Consider the following 18346-nt stretch of genomic DNA (forward strand, 5'->3'; position numbering starts at 1 on the left):
TTACTTATAAAGCCCCCTAATAGAGACAATGCATTCAGAATTACATGGCCATTGATTTTACCATACAGCTGCACATCGAATGCCTACCGGTCCGTAATGCTTTGTGCATCGACCCTTACAGAGCAATTCACAAGGATGTCTACAAATCAGACAATTCAGAAGACGGCAATTTGTATAATATATGTAGGACTGCTTGATAATGTCATGACTGGACCTAGAGCGTTGTTGGATACTATGACCTTTGCAATTAGTAGCTGGCAGAACCTCGTGATCCGGATCGTGTTTACAATATGTATTTGCCTCTAATTATCTAATTAACACATTTCAGTCTGCGACATTTGGATAAACAACTTAACATTCAAAAAGAAATCCCCAAATGTTTCTTACTAATGAGATTACCGCTCATTTGTATTGCATCGCTATTAAATTGTAGAGAATGAAAACAATGAGGGAAATACAGCGTGCTGTCCCCTGATTACAAGCAGAATTTACCTTTCTTATTGGGTAAACAGCCACTAAATGTTCTCTATTTCACAGAGAACTTTCCATCACTTCAGATGTTTGTTGATTGTGCTGAAGCCTATTTCACTCATTAGTGCTACTTCTGCTGTGATTACTTTGTCTTTAATCAGAACAAAGGGCTCTTAATACATATGCATTTTCCAAACTCAGAATTTCTTAATAATAATAATGTACCTTGAATTGAAAAGTTGTTAGCAGTTCAGTTCTTCGGTGTTAAAAGGGTATTCCCATCTCTGCAATCTTAAAGGGGCTGTCACCCATGGGGAGCTTTTCTGCAGACCCTCAAGCGTGGACGGATTGAAGTTGGAAGTTATACTCACGTGATTCGCCCTGCTGGGTCCAAGCTCCATTGGTTCCCCTCATGGTCTTCCCATGTCAACATCAGTTTTGACGCTTGTCATGTGAGCGCAGCCAGACAATGACTGGCTGCAGCAGTGACATGTCATACTTGCGTCAAGTTACTGGATCACATGACACTTCACCGCTGAGGCCAGTCATTGGCTGCAGCAGCCACGTGACCCACCCGAGACCTGCGGAGTCCAAGGGGAAGGGATGAAGACAGAAACCAGCCGTGGGGATCAGTTAACAACAGAACCCAACAGTGAGGATCAATTATAATACCCACTGTGCGTCCAGCCATACTGGCGGGTTTGCAAAAATGGTTCCCAGGGTGAAAAACCCCTTTAAGCTGTTAATTATTTTTGCAAATCCATGATTTTTTCTAAACTGTACCATTTGTTCTCCACCCAGTGTCCCCTTCTTTGTTTTTTTATTGTTGCCTGTGGTGGTGGTGGTGCAGCAGCGGTGACCATGTTTTCTGAGATGCATGGGATCTCAGAGAAGCGTAGTGCTGGACTCATCTTTTTGGAGGGAGAAGTGGCCTGCACGTCTTTTTTCCAGTGGAGTATTATGCGTGGGTCTTTCTCATCGAATCACAAGAGATTCTGGTTTGTTAGAAATTGGAATCCTTTTAGGGGGAAATTACAAATAGAATGGAATCGATTCACTCATCTCTAAATTAGTTTGATGTGTTGCAAACAAGCAAAGTTTGTAAAAAATTATACTGTAACAAAAAAGTAAAAAAAATCCCCAAAATTATCTAGTGTTGTAGCTACACCCTTTATTAACGTGGATTGTTGAAATTAAAAGAACCTTTACCCAGGAGGCAGAGGGTCCCTAAAGACTGCAGGTCCTGTTACCCTAAATTAGAACATGAATATGGCAAGAATTTCTATGAATAGTCTGCAAGAGAAATATTCCAAGAGTGCAGAAACTGATGAAAGATGCTATCTGACCTCAATACACGCACAGGTTCTTTGAAGTGTTTAATCTGGTACTTAATCAGTATTGGTCATAGAAAGATTAATCAGGAATTGATGAGTTCTCTTTAGCTGCTAGAAATTAGAGCTAGTTTATAAAGGTATGTAGAAATGTCAGAATTATTGAGCATAAAAATATACATATTGAAATGGCCTGTCTCAATATGTAAAAATGAACATTGGGGGTCCATTTTGTCTAGTTTTAAAAGGTTAAGGTGAGGTGAAGCTCTCAAAGACTAACTGAGTGATTAGTGATCTGTGCAAAAGTGTTTGTTTTTGTAAGAAGGTTTCACAGGTATTCCCTGTAAGTAAAAAAAAGAATATAATTTAGTATTCATTGTAATGTTTACATTAATCATCATATGAATGGATTTTGAGTTTTTATACTATCTGAGAAAGTCATCAGAACCATCCAATGAACTAGGACCACCCAGTCATCCAGGGGGATCCACCCATTCCTTGAGAACACCATTCCATTCCTCAATCATTTCAAGGAGGACACAACCATCCGGGGGCAAATAGGACCAGACCAGTCTATAGTCCTGAATATTGAAACTGATTTCTGCTAGCCGATACACTGGTGTAGTATAAACTTTCCTATAATTTATAGGAGAATGAAAATAATATATTTGCATATATATATTCAATTAACCATATTTTGGGTGTAGAATCTGTTTTGGAATAAGGCTGGTTTGTAATAGAGATGTCGCGAACATAAAATTTTCCGTTGGCGAACGTAAATTTCTGCAAATGTTCGCGAACGGCCGAACAGGGCGAACCGCCATAGACTTCAATAGGCAGGCGAATTTTAAAACCCACAGGGACTCTTTCTGGCCACAATAGTGATGGAAAAGTTGTTTCAAGGGGACTAACACCTGGACTGTGGCATGCCGGAGGGGGATCCATGGCAAAACTCCCATGGAAAATTATGTAGTTGACGCAGAGTGTGGTAAGTTGAATTCGCAATGCGATTAATATAACCTGTTTTAATCGCATTGCGAATTCAACTTAGAGCTAAGTTCCTAATGGTTGTACTGCTAGAATGGACGAATATAACGAATATAGCACTATATTCTCAATCTTCGTTATATTCTAGCAATACAACAACCCTTAGGAACCCAGCTCTAAGTTGAATTCGCAATGCGATTAATATAACCTGTATTAGGCTGAGTTCACACGAGCGTGTCCGGATAAGGTCCGGATGCGTTGCGGCAAACCCGCGCGAGTAGGTACCCAATTGCAGTCAGTTATAACATGGTTATAAGGGAAAATAATAGCATTCTTTAATACAGAATGCTTAGTAGGTGGTCAATTGAGGGTTAAAAAATTAAAAATAATTAACTCATCTTCTCCTCTTGATCGCGTAGCTGCCGGTCTCTTCTTACTTCTTTAATCATGAGCTGCCGGCTAAAGGACCTGTGGTGACGTCAGATCACATGGTCCAATCACATGGTCCATCACTGATTTCTCAATCTTTGTTATATCCTAGCAATACAACCATTAGGAACCCAACTCTAAGTTAATTAGCAATGCGATTAATATAACCTGTATTAATCGCATTGCGATTACAACTTAGTCAAATTTGTGACACTGCAGCTTCAGAATAAATCTAAGATGGATGCTGTCCTTGCTTTTTGATAGGAGGTGGGAGGGTCTGGGAGGGAGGGTATGCTGATTGTCTGGAATGTGTCTGCTGAGTGTGAGGTACAGGGTCAAAGTTTGCTCAATGATGACGAATAGGGGGCGGACCGAACATCGCATATGTTCGCCCGCCGCGGCGAACGCGAACAAGCTATGTTCGCCGGGAACTGTTCCCCGGCGAATAGTTTGGGACATCTCTAGTTTTCAACCTCAGTATCATTCTAACTTTTTCAAATCCAGGGAGATTTATACATACTGTTGAAAATTATTCCTATATCACGGTATCATCTCCAAGGAACTGAGTTCAGTTCTTTGCATGTATGTTTGATTTTATATATATATATATATATATATATATATATACACACAGTCAGGTCCATAAATATTGGGACATCGACACATTTCTAAAATTTTTGGCTCTCTACATCACCACAATGGATTTGAAATGAAACAAACAAGATGTGCTTTAACTGCAGATTGTCAGCTTTAATTTGAGGGTATTTACATAATTTACAAATCAGGTTAACGGTGCAGGAATTACAACAGTTTGCATATGTGCCTCCCACTTGTTATGGGACCAAAAGTATTGGGACAATTAGCTTCTCAGCTGTTCCATGGCCAGGTGTGTGTTATTCCCTCATTATCCCAATTACAATGAGCAGATAAAAGGTACAGAGTTAATTTCAAGTGTGCTATTTGCATTTGGAATCTGTTGCTGTCAACTCTCAAGATGAGATCCAAAGAGCTGTCACTATCAGTGAAGCAAGCCATCATTAGGCTGAAAAAACAAAACAAACCCATCAGAGAGATAGCAAAAACATTAGGCGTGGCCAAAACAACAGTTTGGAGCATTCTTAAAAAGAAGGAATGCATCGGTGAGCTCAGCAACACCAAAAGACCCGGAAGACCACGGAAAACAACTGTGGTGGATGATCGAAGAATTCTTTCCCTGGTGAAGAAAACATCCTTCACAACAGTTGGCCAGATCAAGAACACTCTCCAGGAGGTAGGTGTATGTGTGTCAAAGTCAACAATCAAGAGAAGACTTCACCAGAGTGAATACAGAGGGTTCACCACAAGATGTAAACCATTGGTAAGCCTCAAAAACAGGAAGGCCAGATTAGAGTTTGCCAAACGACATCTAAAATAGCCTTCACAGTTCTGGTACAAGTTGATCTTGGACAGATGAGACCAAGATCAACTTGTACCAGAGTGATGGGAAGAGAAGAGTATGGAGAAGGAAAGGAACTGCTCATGATCCTAAGCATACCACCTCATCAGTGAAGCATGGTGGTGGTAGTGTCATGGAGTGGGCATGTATGGGTGCCAATGAAACTGGTTCTCTTGTATTTATTGATGATGTGACTGTTGACAAAAGCAGCAGGATGAATTCTGAAGTGTTTCAGGCAATATTATCTGCTCATATTCAGCTAAATGCTTCAGAACTCATTGGACGTCGCTTCACAGTGCAGATGGACAATGACCCAAAGCATACTGCAAAAGCAACCTGAATCCGATTGAGCATGCATTTCACTTTCTGAAGACAAAACTGAAGGGAAAATGCCCCAAGAACAAGCAGGAACTGAAGACAGTTGCAGTAGAGGCCTGGCAGAGCATCACCAGGGATGAAGCCCAGCGTCTGGTGATGTCTATGCGTTCCAGACTTTAGGCTGTAATTGACTGCAAAGGATTTGCAACCAAGTATTAAAAAGTGAAAGTTTGATTTATGATTATTATTCTGTCCCATTACTTTTGGTTCCTTAACAAGTGGGAGGCACATATGCAAACTGTTGTAATTCCTACACCGTTCACCTGATTTGGATGTAAATAATCAAATTAAAGCTGGCAGTCTGCAGTTAAAGCACATCTTGTTCGTTTTATTTCAAATCCATTATGGTGGTGCATAGAGCCAAAAATTTTAGAATTGTGTTAATGTCCCAATATTTATGGACCTGACTTCATATTGATATAAATTTGACTTGAGTTTAATCTAAGACATCTGTCGGCTGAGAGAAATCAGGTATGAGACAGATGACAGGCTTAGTCAGCATACCTTACAATGGCAGCCTTGTGCACTATGAGACATTCCAAACCAGCTCTCATCTGAATGAGAGCCAGTAAGCCTCAAAGTTACTTCAGATCTGTTGGATGGCTTGGGTGGACCTGCGCACCTAGATCAATATCATTAGGGAGACATAGTTTTCTGATTGTCCTAACATAATATTCAGGCCCGTCGCTAACAGACAGGCAAAACAAGCAATTGCTTGGGGCCCTGAGCTGGCCCGGGGCCCCAAGCAGAGCCCGTGCTTGTTTTGCTTCCTTTAAGGCTGCAGCCGCCTGATCGCTCTATAGAGAGCCCAGGGGCGTAGCGTGGGGGGGGGGCGGAGGGGCCGTTTCCCCCGGGCGCCACACTGCAGGGGGGCGCTGTCCGCTGGGCTGGCACAAGTTAAATCGCCGATGCTGTTTTTTTTTTTTTCTTCACACAGCGCCCGGCTGCAGAGCAGAGTGAGGAGGGGAGGCGGGGCATGCACGGCAGTTCCCGATAGGCTCCGCCCACCTTCCAGGCAGGAAAGACAGTGCAGAGCCAGGAGCCGGAGCAAGAAGAAGCATAAGATGGCTGCTGCACTGTCGCTGAATCAGTAGTAGACTGTAGTCCAGCCTAGAGACAGTGATTCAAGCGACCCTGAGACAGAGTGAGTGACAGTCAGTGTTACTGTCCCAGAGTCCCAAAGTCCCACCCCCTGAGTGTGTAATTAGGTCAGTAGTGATTAATGTACTGTGTTGGCATGGGCTGAGGGCGGGCAGGCAGGCTTTAGGGGTAATATATGATAATATGAGTGAAGTGCCACTGTGCCAGTCAGTGCTATGAGAGCCAGGCCAAGGCTGCCAAGCAGATGGCACCATGGCACTGCACTGCGGTCAGGGTGGTGGTGAAGGATGACCAGGGATACTGAGACAGTACTGCCTCTCTGGGATGCCATCTGCCCATCTCTGCTGTCTATATACCAGGCCTACCCTGGTATATGGACGGCAGAGATGGGCAGATGGCATCCTCTGGGCAGTACTGTCTCTCTGGTCATCCTTCACCAGCACCCTGACTGCCACGGTCCTGCTTGGCCTGGCTCTTATGGCACTTCACTGCCTGGTGCTCGGCTATCAGCACTGAGTGACAGTCAGTGTCGCAGTGTGACTGAGTCACTCAGTGCTGATAGCCGAGCACCAGGCAGTGAAGTGCCATGAGAGCCGGGCCAAGCAGGACCGTGGCAGTCAGGGTGCTGGTGAAGGATGACCAGAGAGACAGTACTGCCCAGAGGATGCCATCTGCCCATCTCTGCTGTCCATATACCAGGTCTACCAGCATTACCCCTTGATATACCACCTGCCCGCCTGGTCACCCCACCTAACACTCAGGAAGACAAGTGACTCAGACTGTTAGGTGTGGGGTGACCAGGCGGTATATGAAGGGGTAATACTGGTAGGCCTGGTATATGGACAGCAGAGATGGGCAGATGGCATCCTCTGGGGGTTGTATCTTACATGGGACTATATGCTGGAGGAGCTGAAGGGAGAGTGATGTATTTTACATGGGACTGTATGTTGGAGGGGCTGAAGGCAGGACTGTGATGTATCTTACATGGGACTGTATGCTGGAGGAGCGGAAGGCAGGGGGAGTGATGTATTTTACATGGGACTGTTTGCAAGAAGGACTGAAGGCAGGGGGAGTGATGTATCTTACACGGGACTGTATGCTGGAGGAGCTGAAAGGGGCCATAATTATTACTATAATACTATAGAGGTGGTCATTATAATAATAATAATACAGATGGAGCCATTATATATTATAATTATACAGATAGCATTATACTTATGAGCACTATGGGAGAAAGGGGACGTCTGTTATCTAAGGATGATAGTAAAGTGAGGAATCTAAAACATTTTCTGCGAAACTTTGCAGAGACGAGAAGCGGCTGAAAGAAGGTGTCATGACGGTCCTATCTCCGAATGAAGACGTTGAGGAAAGTCTATATCACAGGAGATGTCACTGGATGTAACAGGTATGTGGTGCTGTATTCTACTGTATATTTCATAGCAATGTATGTTATCCAAATGTACATCATCCAAATATCTGTTTCACGGTAGGGTAGAGGGGAGGGGGTATATAGAATTTGTCCCGCACTGCCTCAGCCTGGCCCCAGACTTGAGGTCACACTGTGCGTAAGGTGGGGAGGGCGTGGAAGGTGGGGGGGGGCCTCCATGTCTATTTTGCTTGGGGCCCCCAAATTCCTTCAAACGGCCCTGATAATATTCAGTAACCTTTCTATACAGTTTTGTCATGTAAAAACTAATTTGCATAAACATGGGCATATGGGAAAGACATGCAAATGAGCAGAATCTGCATTGTTTTTCAGCTGAAAAAAGACTAATAATCTTGTCATAAGACTATGAAGACAATAGATGGCACGGTGCAAAAGTTTTAGGCAGACGTGGGAAAAAAGCTGCAAAGTAAGAATGCTTTCAAAAATAGAACTGTAGGGCTACTTTCACATCTATGGTAAAGCAATCTGGCAAGCTGTTCCGGAGAGTTCACTGTATATGGTCTAGCTGGATAGGGCCGTGCACCACCAGAGCCCCTTGACTATAATGGGATCCGGCCAGGATTAGGACAGTTTCCAGCATAAGCATCCGGTTTTGACCTGGCAAAAACTGGTGGTGAACAGCAGTATCCGGCTAAATTACTCTTATTTTTCGCTCACTTCTGTTAATTGATAAAAAAAAACTCTTAACACTTCTATTTTTGACAGCATTTTTACTTTGCAGCATTTTCCACACCTTCTGTGTGGATTTCTATGTTTTCCTATGTCTGAAGGTGCATCTGGCCCCAACTTAAAAAGGAATACTTCCTGAGGATTTTAAGCAGCACGGTCCGAAAAACGCCAAGATTGACTGTCTGAATTATACCTACTTCACAATAGGACCTGCAGAACAACAGTGACAGGCAACGTATTGGAGACTTTATTTTTTTTGTAGAATCATTTTGAATCATTTTGTAAATGTAATTTTTATTTTTTTAGGATGTTAGAAGGCTTAGAATTTTAGAAGCAATTCTTCAAATTTTTAAGAAAATTTCCAAAACCTACTTTTTAAGGACCAGTTCAGGTCTGAAGTCACTTTGTGTGGCTTACATAGTGGAAACCCCCCATAAATGACCCCATTTTGTAAACTACACCCCTCAAGTTATTCAAAACTGATTTTACAAACCGTATTAACCCTTTAAGTGTTCCACAAGAATTAAAGTAAAATGGAGATTAAATTTCTAAATTTCACTTTTTTGGCAGATATTCCATTTTAATCAATTTTTTTCTTTAAAACATCGAGGGTTAACAGCCAAACAAAACTCAATATTTATTACCCTGATTCTGCGGTTTACATAAACACCCCACATGTGGTCGTAAACTGATGTAAGGACACACGGCAGGGCGCAGAAGAAAAGAAACGCCATATGGTTTTTGGAAGGCAGATTTTGCTGGACTGGTTTTTAGATGCCATGTCCCATTTGAAGCCCCCCTGATGCACCCATACAGTAGAAACTCCCAAAAAGTGACAACTGGCTGTCGTTTACCCCTGGCTGTGCTGAAGTTGGTGGTGAAGGTGTTACACTGACCGGATGAGGAGCCGGTAGAGGATGAGGAAGTGGAGTAGGAGGATGAAGCAACAGGAGGCAAACTGAAGCGCCCTGCAATCCTCGGTGGTGGAAAGACATGCACCAAACTGCTATCCGCCTCAGGCCCAGCCGCCACTGCATTTACCCAGTGTGCTGTTATGGAGATATAACGTCCCTGACCGTGCTTACTGGTCCACCTATACGTAGTTAGGTGGACCTTGCCACAGATGGCGTTGTGCACTCCACACCTGATTTTGTCCCCCACTTGGTTGTGCAGGGAAGGGATGGCACACCTGGAAAAGTAGTGGTGGCTGGGCACTACGTACTGTGGGACAGCCACCGCCATAAGGCTTTTAAAACTCTCCGTCTCCACCAGACAGAATGACAGCATTTCAAATGACAGTAATTTTGAAATGCTGGCATTCAGGGCCAGGGATCGTGGGTGGGTAGGGGGGTACTTCCTCTTCCTCTCCAGTGTTTGGGAGATGGAGAGCTGAACGCTTCCGTGGGACATTGTGGAGATGCTTGGTGACCCAGGAGGTGGTGTTGCTGGCAGATCCTCTGTTTGCGGGGTGGCAGGTGGCACTGTCACTCCAGAGGTGGATGAAGAGGCCGAGACTGCAGCAGAAGAGGAAGCAGGAGGAGCCAGAGATCTTTCTTGGTTTTTGAGGTCTCTACTCCACTGAAGCTCGTGCTTTTCACTTAGATGCCTGGTCATGCAGGTTGTGCTCAGGTTCAGAACGTTTATGCCTCGCTTCAGGCTCTGATTGCACAGCGTGCAAACCACTCGTGTCTTGTCGTTAGCACATTGTATGAATAACTGCCACGCCAGGGAACTCCTTGGAGCTGGCTTTGGTGTGCTCGGTCCCTTGCTGTTGTGGGCAGTAGCAGGCGTACTGTCTAGGGGATGGCCACCCTGCTTTTGCACCCTGCTCCCACTTCTGCTGTGCTGGTGGCTCTGTGCGACCACCGCCTCTTCCTCCGAACTACACAGGTCACTCGCATGACCTTGATTCCATGTGTGGTCAAGGACCTCATCGTCCTCCACATCATCTTCCACCCAGTCTTCACCCCTGCCCTCCTTGTCGGTCTGCACACTTTCGAAAGCCACAGCAGTTGGCACCTGTGTTTCGTCATCATCCGAGACGTGCTGCGGTGGTCCTTTCCATGTACTCATCTTGAAAGATAAGTGGTTGGGCATCGGTGCACTCAATATCTTCCACTTCTGGGGCAGGGATAGGTGGATGGCCCTGGGAAACCCTGCTATCAGAGTCATCAAAAAGCAGAAGAGACTGCTGCATGACTTGGGGCTCAGACTGCTTGGCTGATTTGCAAGGGGGTGAGGTGAAAGACTGATGGACATCGGCTTCAGGTGCCAACTCTGATTTTTCGGCAGGAGACTGGGTGGGAGACAATGTAAAGGAACTGGAGGCACTGTCAGCAACCCAATCTACTATCGCCTGTACTTGTTCTGGCCTCACCATTCATAGAGCCGCATTAGGCCCGACCAAATACCACTGAAGGTTCTTTCGCCTACTCGCACCTGAGGAAGGTGTTTCACTTGTGTGTGTAGCTGGCACAGATCGACCACATCCTCTCCCCGCAACAGGAGCTCCACCAGCAGCACCACGACCGGGGCCACGTCCCTTATTTGACGCTCTCCTGATATTTCTCAAATTTAGGATCTTTCCCTAAATAGGTGTTTTTTTAATAACAGAATAGAACAACAGTATCTAACACGTGTATCTCACAAAGACAGATGCAGCAAAGGCTGCAATATTAAGTACTTTGCTCAAAATAGGTGTTTTTTTTATAACAGAATAGAACACCAGTATCTAACGCGTGTATCTCACACTGACAGATGCAGCAAAGGCTGAAAATTAAGTTTTGTGCCCAAAATAGGTGTTTTTTTTAATAGCAGAATAGAACAGCAGTTTCTAACGCGTGTATCTTACAATGACAGATGCTGCAAAGGCTGCAATATTAAGTATTTTGCCCAAAATAGGTGTTTTTTTAAACCCAGAATATTATTGCTGCATTTCAAGCTTTTATCTCACACTGACAGATGCAGGCAAGGCCGCAAATTTAGTTTTTTGCCCAAAATGGGTGTTTTTTTTTATAACAGAATAGAACACCAGTATCTAATGTGTGTATCTCACAATGACGGAAGCAGCAAAGGCTGCAATACTAAGTACTTTGCTCAAAATAGGTGTTTTTTTTTAATAGCAGAATAGAACAGCAGTATCTAACGCATGTATCTCACACTGACAGATGCAGCAAAGGCTGCAATATTAAGTACTTTGCCCAAAAAGGGTGTATTTTTAATAACAGAATATGACAGCAGTATATAACGCTTGTATTTCACACTGAAAGATGCAACAAGGGCTGTAAAATGTTGTATTTTGCCCAAAAAGGGTGGTTTTTAAAACCCAGAAAATTATTGCTGTATTTCTAGCTTAAATTGCACACTGACTAATGCGGCATAGGTCCCAGATGGAGGGTATTGGCAAAAATGGGTGCTTTTTAAAACCCAGAAAATTATTGAAGTATTTCAAGCTTGTTAACAATGACAGATGCAGCAATTGCCGCAAAATTAAGATTTTGCCCTAAATGGGTGTTTTTTAATAACAGAATATGGCAGCTATATATAACGCTTGAATTTCACACTGACAGATGCAGCAAAATTGATTATTTTGCCCAAAAAGGGTGTTTCTAAAAACCCAGAAAATTATTGCTGTATTTCTAGCTTAAATTGCACACTGACTAATGCTGCAAAGGCCACAGATGTAGGGTCTTGCCAAAAATGGGTGATTTTTTTTTAAACCCAGAATATAATTGCAGTATTTCAAGCTTCTATTTGACTGTCACAAATGCACATATGCTGTGCTGGTGCATAGAACTTGCATAAAATGGCTGCGGCCGCCCACCTAACTAACAGACGGATAAAAGTTATTTTTCTGGGTCACTGGGCTCAGGGCAGGGTAAAAAGATTGTGCACTGCACCCACAAAACAAAATCTATGTAGATCACTGAGTTAACAAGCACTTCTGATTAAAGATTCTGTACTATTCTCTCCCTCACAGCAGCAGCATCCTATCCCTATACAAATCAGAGCAGAGTGATGTGCAGCGCTACGTGACTCCAGCTTATATAGAGGCTGGGTCATATGCTGCACTGGCCAATCACAGCCATGCCATTAGTAGGCATGGCTGTGATGGTTTCTTAGGGTACACGAGTTAAACGCTTGTTGATTGGCTGCTCTGCTCAACCCTAATTATTACACTTTATGGGGCAAGGTGACCAAAAAATTGGCACTGTTGTTATTTATTTTTACAGCGTTCACCTGAGGGGTTAGGTCATGTGACATTTTTATAGAGCAGATCGTTACAGATGTGGCAATACCTAATATGTATACTTTTTCTTATTTATTTGTTTTACACAATAATAGCATTTTTGAAAATAAAAAAATTATGTTTTAGTGTCTCCATAGTCTAAGATCCATAGCTCTATTGCCATAATAGCTTGTGATTATGTGGCTGGAGTTACATTAGGCGGTCACTGGCTAAAAATTTTACTGTAGGCCAGTATAGGCCCCAAAAATTAGGCATTCACCTGACAGAAAAGAACTTGTGATTATGTGGCTGGAGGTACATTAGGCGGTCACCGGATAAAATTTTTACTGTAGGCCACTGGAGTACAGGCCCCAAAAATTAGGCATTCACCTGACAGAAAAGAACTTATGATTATGTGGCTGGAGGTACATTAGGCGGTCACCGGATAAAATTTTTACTGTAGGCCACTGGAGTACAGGCCCCAAAAATTAGGCATTCACCTGACAGAAAAGAACTTGTGATTATGTGGCTGGAGGTACATTAGGCGGTCACCGGATAAAAATTTTACTGTAGGCCACTGGAGTACAGGCCCCAAAAATTAGGCATTCACCTGACAGAAAAGAACTTGTGATTATGTGGCTGGAGGTACATTAGGCGGTCACCGGATAAAATTTTTACTGTAGGCCAGTACAGGCCCCAAAAATTAGGCATTTACCTGACAGAAAAGAACTTGTGATTATGTGGCTGGAGGTACATTAGGCGGTCACCGGCTAAAAATTTTACTGTAGGCCACTGGAGTACAGGCCCCAAAAATTAGGCATTCACCTGACAGAAAAGAACTTGTGATTATGTGGCTGGAGGTACATTAGGCGGTCACCGGATAAAATTTTTACTGTAGGCCAGTACAGGCCCCAAAAATTAGACATTCACCTGACAGAAAAGAACTTGTGATTATGTGGCTGAAGGAACATTAGGCGGTCACCGGATAAAAATTTTAGGCCACTGGGGTACAGGCCCCAAAAATTAGGCATTCACCTGACAGAAAAGAACTTGTGATTATGTGGCTGGAGGTACATTAGGCGTCACTGAATAAAAATTTTACTGTAGGCCACTGGAGTACAGGCCCCAAAAATTAGGCATTCACCTGACAGAAAAGAACTTGTGATTATGTGGCTGGAGGTAAATTAGGCGGTCACTGGATAAAAATTTTACTCTAGGCAACTGGAGTAGAGGCCCCAAAAATTAGGCATTCACCTGACAGAAAAGGCCTTTTATGCCACTGTATATACATAAGACAATGACCATTCTTTGTTCTGTGTGGTGGCAGATATGTGTGGGCTGGCATGGGAAAATTCAATTACACGTGGTCGTCACAGGTGTTGAATTCCTCAGAGATCCATGCCTCATTCATTTTAAGAAATATGAGGAAGTCCACACTGTCGTGAGCTAGGCGAGTGCGCTTATCGGTCACGGCTGCAAGAATTATCTCATATCCGAAGTGACCAACACATCTTCAAACCGCCCTCTTCTTGCAGGCACGGTTGGATTGGTACCCGCACCTGTTTCGCTGTGGGTGGAAATTCCTCTGCCAGCGCCCGCAACAACAGAATGCTGCATCTCTTGCAACAAGGCCTGGAAAGCAGGTATATTATATATGTTAGAAAGTATATTATAGGTATATCACACCCCTCAGTATATCACACCTATCGATAGCACACATATACCAGTCCTTAAAAGGACTTTTGTGGCCCTATTAGGTTGTGTTTGGTGTCCCTAAAAGCCTGTACCTGAAACGTCTCAATTGGCTGTCGTGTCCCACCTGATGGATGTGTCATGGGTCAAAGTTCGGCGCAATGCAAAAGATTATGGCACCGGCGGACATCGCATATGTTTGCATGTTCGGTGAATCGCGAACGCGCAAGTTCGCCACGAAACGACAGCCGGGTGGTTCGCAAGGCCATCTCTACTAATATCTATATTTGTTGTGTTCTGAGAGTAATTTTTTTTTTTTTTTTTAGCAGTTTTCTTATGAAGAGGCTCATTTTTTGTGGAATGAGGTGATAGTTTTATTGGTACCATTTTCTGGGACATATGCCTTTTTAATCACTTGGTGTTACACTTTTTGTGATGTAAGGTGACAAAAATGGCTTTTTTGACTCAGTTTTTATTATTTTTTCATGGTGTTTATCGGACGGGGTGGATCGTGTGATGAATTTATAGAGCTGGTCGTTACAGATGCAGTGATACCTAATATGTGCGTTCTTTTTTTTTCTATTTTTTTATTATAAAATCAGGGGAAACGGGGCATTTTTTCTTTTTTTACTTGAAACTATTTTTTTTTATTAAAACACTTTTTTTTGCTTTTTTGTTTTTAAACTTTATTTCTGTCCCACTCTGGGACGTCCCCTCTGCAATGCATTACAATACATTGCCTTGGAGACCTAGCCTGGGGCTGGATCTCCTGTGCACCCGTAGAAGGCAGGTCCCGATGCCATGCAAGGCATTGGGCAGCCTGTGCATGGCATTGGGCTGCCTTGTCACCCATCGGGTCCCCGCCACAGCAGTACGGGGACCCGATTGGCTCCCTCACCCGCTACATGCACCTTCTATGCTGTGGTCAGCGCTGACTGCGGTATAGAAGGGGTTAACCCTCCGGCATCGGCTTTTACATGCCTAAGATCATAACGATACAGCAGGGATGCTCAACCTGCAGCCTTCCAGCTGTTGCAAAACTACAACTCCCAGCATACAATAATAACTGTAGGCTGTCCAAGCATGCTGGAAGTTGTAGTTTTGCAACAGCTGGAGGGCCGCAGGTTGGGCATCCCTGTGATACGGGCATAAGTCTGCTGCATTTTACAGGTCTCTCACCCAGTTAAGCCAGTACGCTCTCCTCTGCACTGATGAGGGGCAATCACCCTGAAACATCTGTCTGCAGATGAGGTGCTGGCATATTTAATATCCAAGTCATGTCTCAAGGCTTATCTTAAGATCTGAACAGTGACTTACAGGATAGCTGCCTTACATCCGGTGGCATTAGAGGCAGAGCTTGTTAAGAGCTCATTTGCATCCCTTCCCTCCCACCATCCTTATTGAACTAGAAGACTTTAGTTCTAGTGAAAAAAACATGAATCACCACAGAAACCTTGGATGATCTACATCTGCTCCAGACGTTGCGTTTGCATTATATGTATTAAAATGCAGCTTCATTATAGCCTACTGATTTCCTAGTGTCATCTGGTCACTTATCTTAACCCTGGTCAATTAATGGTCATGGCTATTTCCATTTGCCTCTTATCAGGAATATGCACAAGAAAAGGTATAGTCAATGAAAATGGAATAACCACTCCTGGAACTGGTTAGATGTTATAGGAACTCTGCCCCCTTCCCTCATAGCCCAGCATTGTAAGCCCTCACGGGCAGGGCCCTCTCTCCTTCTGTACCAGTTTGTAACTCGTCTTTTTTATGCTTAGTGCAATTGTCTGTATTATTTATGTATACCTCTTCTCATATGTACAGCGCTATGGAATGAATGGGGCTTTAATAATAAATAATAATAATAATAATAATAAAATATTACCACCATACAGTGACCATATAGTACTAGATATAGTTATGCACATATACAAATTAAATAAGTGATTTAAGTGCAGTAAAATCGAATGGCTTACAGCTGATGTTTCTAATGTGGAGGTGCTCACTTTTCCTGTCTTTTTCATTCAGCCCAAACCACCATGATGACTTCTCTCAGGTACGACTCGTCTCTGCAGAGCTTACTTCAGAGTTTTGTTCTTAGTTCTTTAAACATCCCCCTACCCTTTTACAACCTTCACAAACTTACCATTCTGTTAATACCTCTATTTCTGTGTTTTTTCCTGCTCCTTTGCCCCTGGTAATATTGCTGCAATGTTGCACAGTGTCCCCAATTGCTATACTTTAAATTTGTGTCATAAATATAGCTATCCACCCCATACAAAACTGCCCTTCATCCTTTATAGTGCTCCCTCATATGTTATAATGCCCCCTTATTATTTATAGTACTCTTTCATCCTTTGTACTACCCTCTCTTTGTTTAAGTTGCCCCCTCTTTGTTTATACGGCTTGCAACAGATTTAGCTTAGGGCTACAGTATACCAGGGAGCGGAATCTAAGGGATTCCCTGATATCTACCCTTCAAGCTATGTACAGGAATCTGGACTTTGCCCCAGGGAATCCCTAAGTAGCTTGGGCCCCAGGAGTAGTCTCTAAGAATACTGTTCTGTGTTGTTTATGCCGATTTGGATATATTAAAGGGAAACCCACTGATAAATTAGGCACAATTTAGGGCTAGCTCAGGTGAATGTAATGATACCTTTCACTTTACCTTGCACTGAGGGTGGGCCAAAGACACTCTGTGCACCCTTGATCCTTCTGATTCCTCTGCCAGCCTCTCCTTGACTGAAAAGGCCTGGTGAGATGACTGCACAGGAACCTGGCCCTGTCAATCAAGGAGAAGGAGGGGTTGGCAGAGGAAGCAGGAGGAGCACGGGTTCACAGAGTGGCTTGAGACCACCCTTGGTGCACTTAGCTGCTCATTTGCATATGGATTCAAAGTACCTGTTCCCAGAATGAATGTATCATTGTGTTCTGCTGTTCCTATTTTACTATGAATTTCCTGGTGCCAGATTCACTTTACAGGGGTTGTCCGGGTTCAAAGCTGAACCTGGACATATTCACATCTTTCCCACTGAGCCCCTCTGACATGAGCATTGGAACATTTCATACTCCGATGCTCTCCGTTGCCCTGTGCTAAATCGTGCAGGGCAAGGGATTTTTCTGGAGATCCGGTGACGTAATGGGTTCTCCATGGGTAAGCTAGGCAGAGGCTTCCACCTAGCAGTGAGCCGGGTGACATCACTGAAACTAATGGGTGGGCTTTAGCGCTGCCCTAGCCTGTAAAGCAGCAAGGGCAGTGCTAAAGCCTGCCCAATGGAAGCCTCCACCTAGCAGTGTAAAAATATAAACAAAATAGCCTTTGCCCTGCGCGATACAGTGCAGGGCAAGGGAGAGCATTGGAGCATTTCAGAGGGGCTGCCTGGGTGAAAATGGGGATATACCCAGACAATACTTTTAAGTTGCATCTCTTACATCTAATATATAAAGCTGAGTGTATGTGTGTATGTATGTATGTATGTATGTATGTATCTATCCGCACTGTCGGAATCCGCACCGTCGCATTTACAATCATGAAATTTGGCACACAGGTACATCAGGTGTCCGGGAAGGTTTTAGACCAGGTCTCAGCTCTCTAGAAGCTGAGATATTCCCCAAAAATGCATTAGCCAATAGAAGCTTGGTCACATGACCCTTATCAGCCAATAGAAGCTCGCAGGCCGTTAGCCTCCACAGGGGCCGGCGTCAGCACCCGGCACACCCGGGCAAGTGTCGGGGCCCACTGCTCCTGGGGGGGCCCACTGTGCCCGCTCACTCCTGTAGCTGTGTCCTGCCTGTTCGGAATTCTAGGGCAGCTTACCCCAGCAATGCAGACAATTTTTGTTATGTGCACTGCTGGGGTGGGCAGCCCCAGGAATCAGAACAGGGTAGATGGAGTTTCGGTAGATGCTATGCTAGAATGGAGTTGTTAGAAGGATGTCTGTGATGTCACTGGTCTCATGCTTCTTCATGGTCACATGACGAAATGTGGGAAGTGCTGACAAACCCCGACTGCAGGAGCTTGTGGAAGGAGGAGGGGCTGTGTGTGCCTGCAAGCAGCACAGTGAGGGAGGATGTGCTGCAGTCCTGGAGTACACAGAGCTTCATAGGGAGCAGGTGAGGGGCAGCATATGGAGCTCATATAAGAGGGGGCAGGTGGAGCACTCAGGGACAGTGGG

The sequence above is a fragment of the Bufo bufo genome, chromosome 9 (genome assembly GCF_905171765.1).
Source record: "Bufo bufo chromosome 9, aBufBuf1.1, whole genome shotgun sequence".
NCBI classification, from domain to species: Eukaryota; Metazoa; Chordata; class Amphibia; order Anura; family Bufonidae; genus Bufo; species Bufo bufo.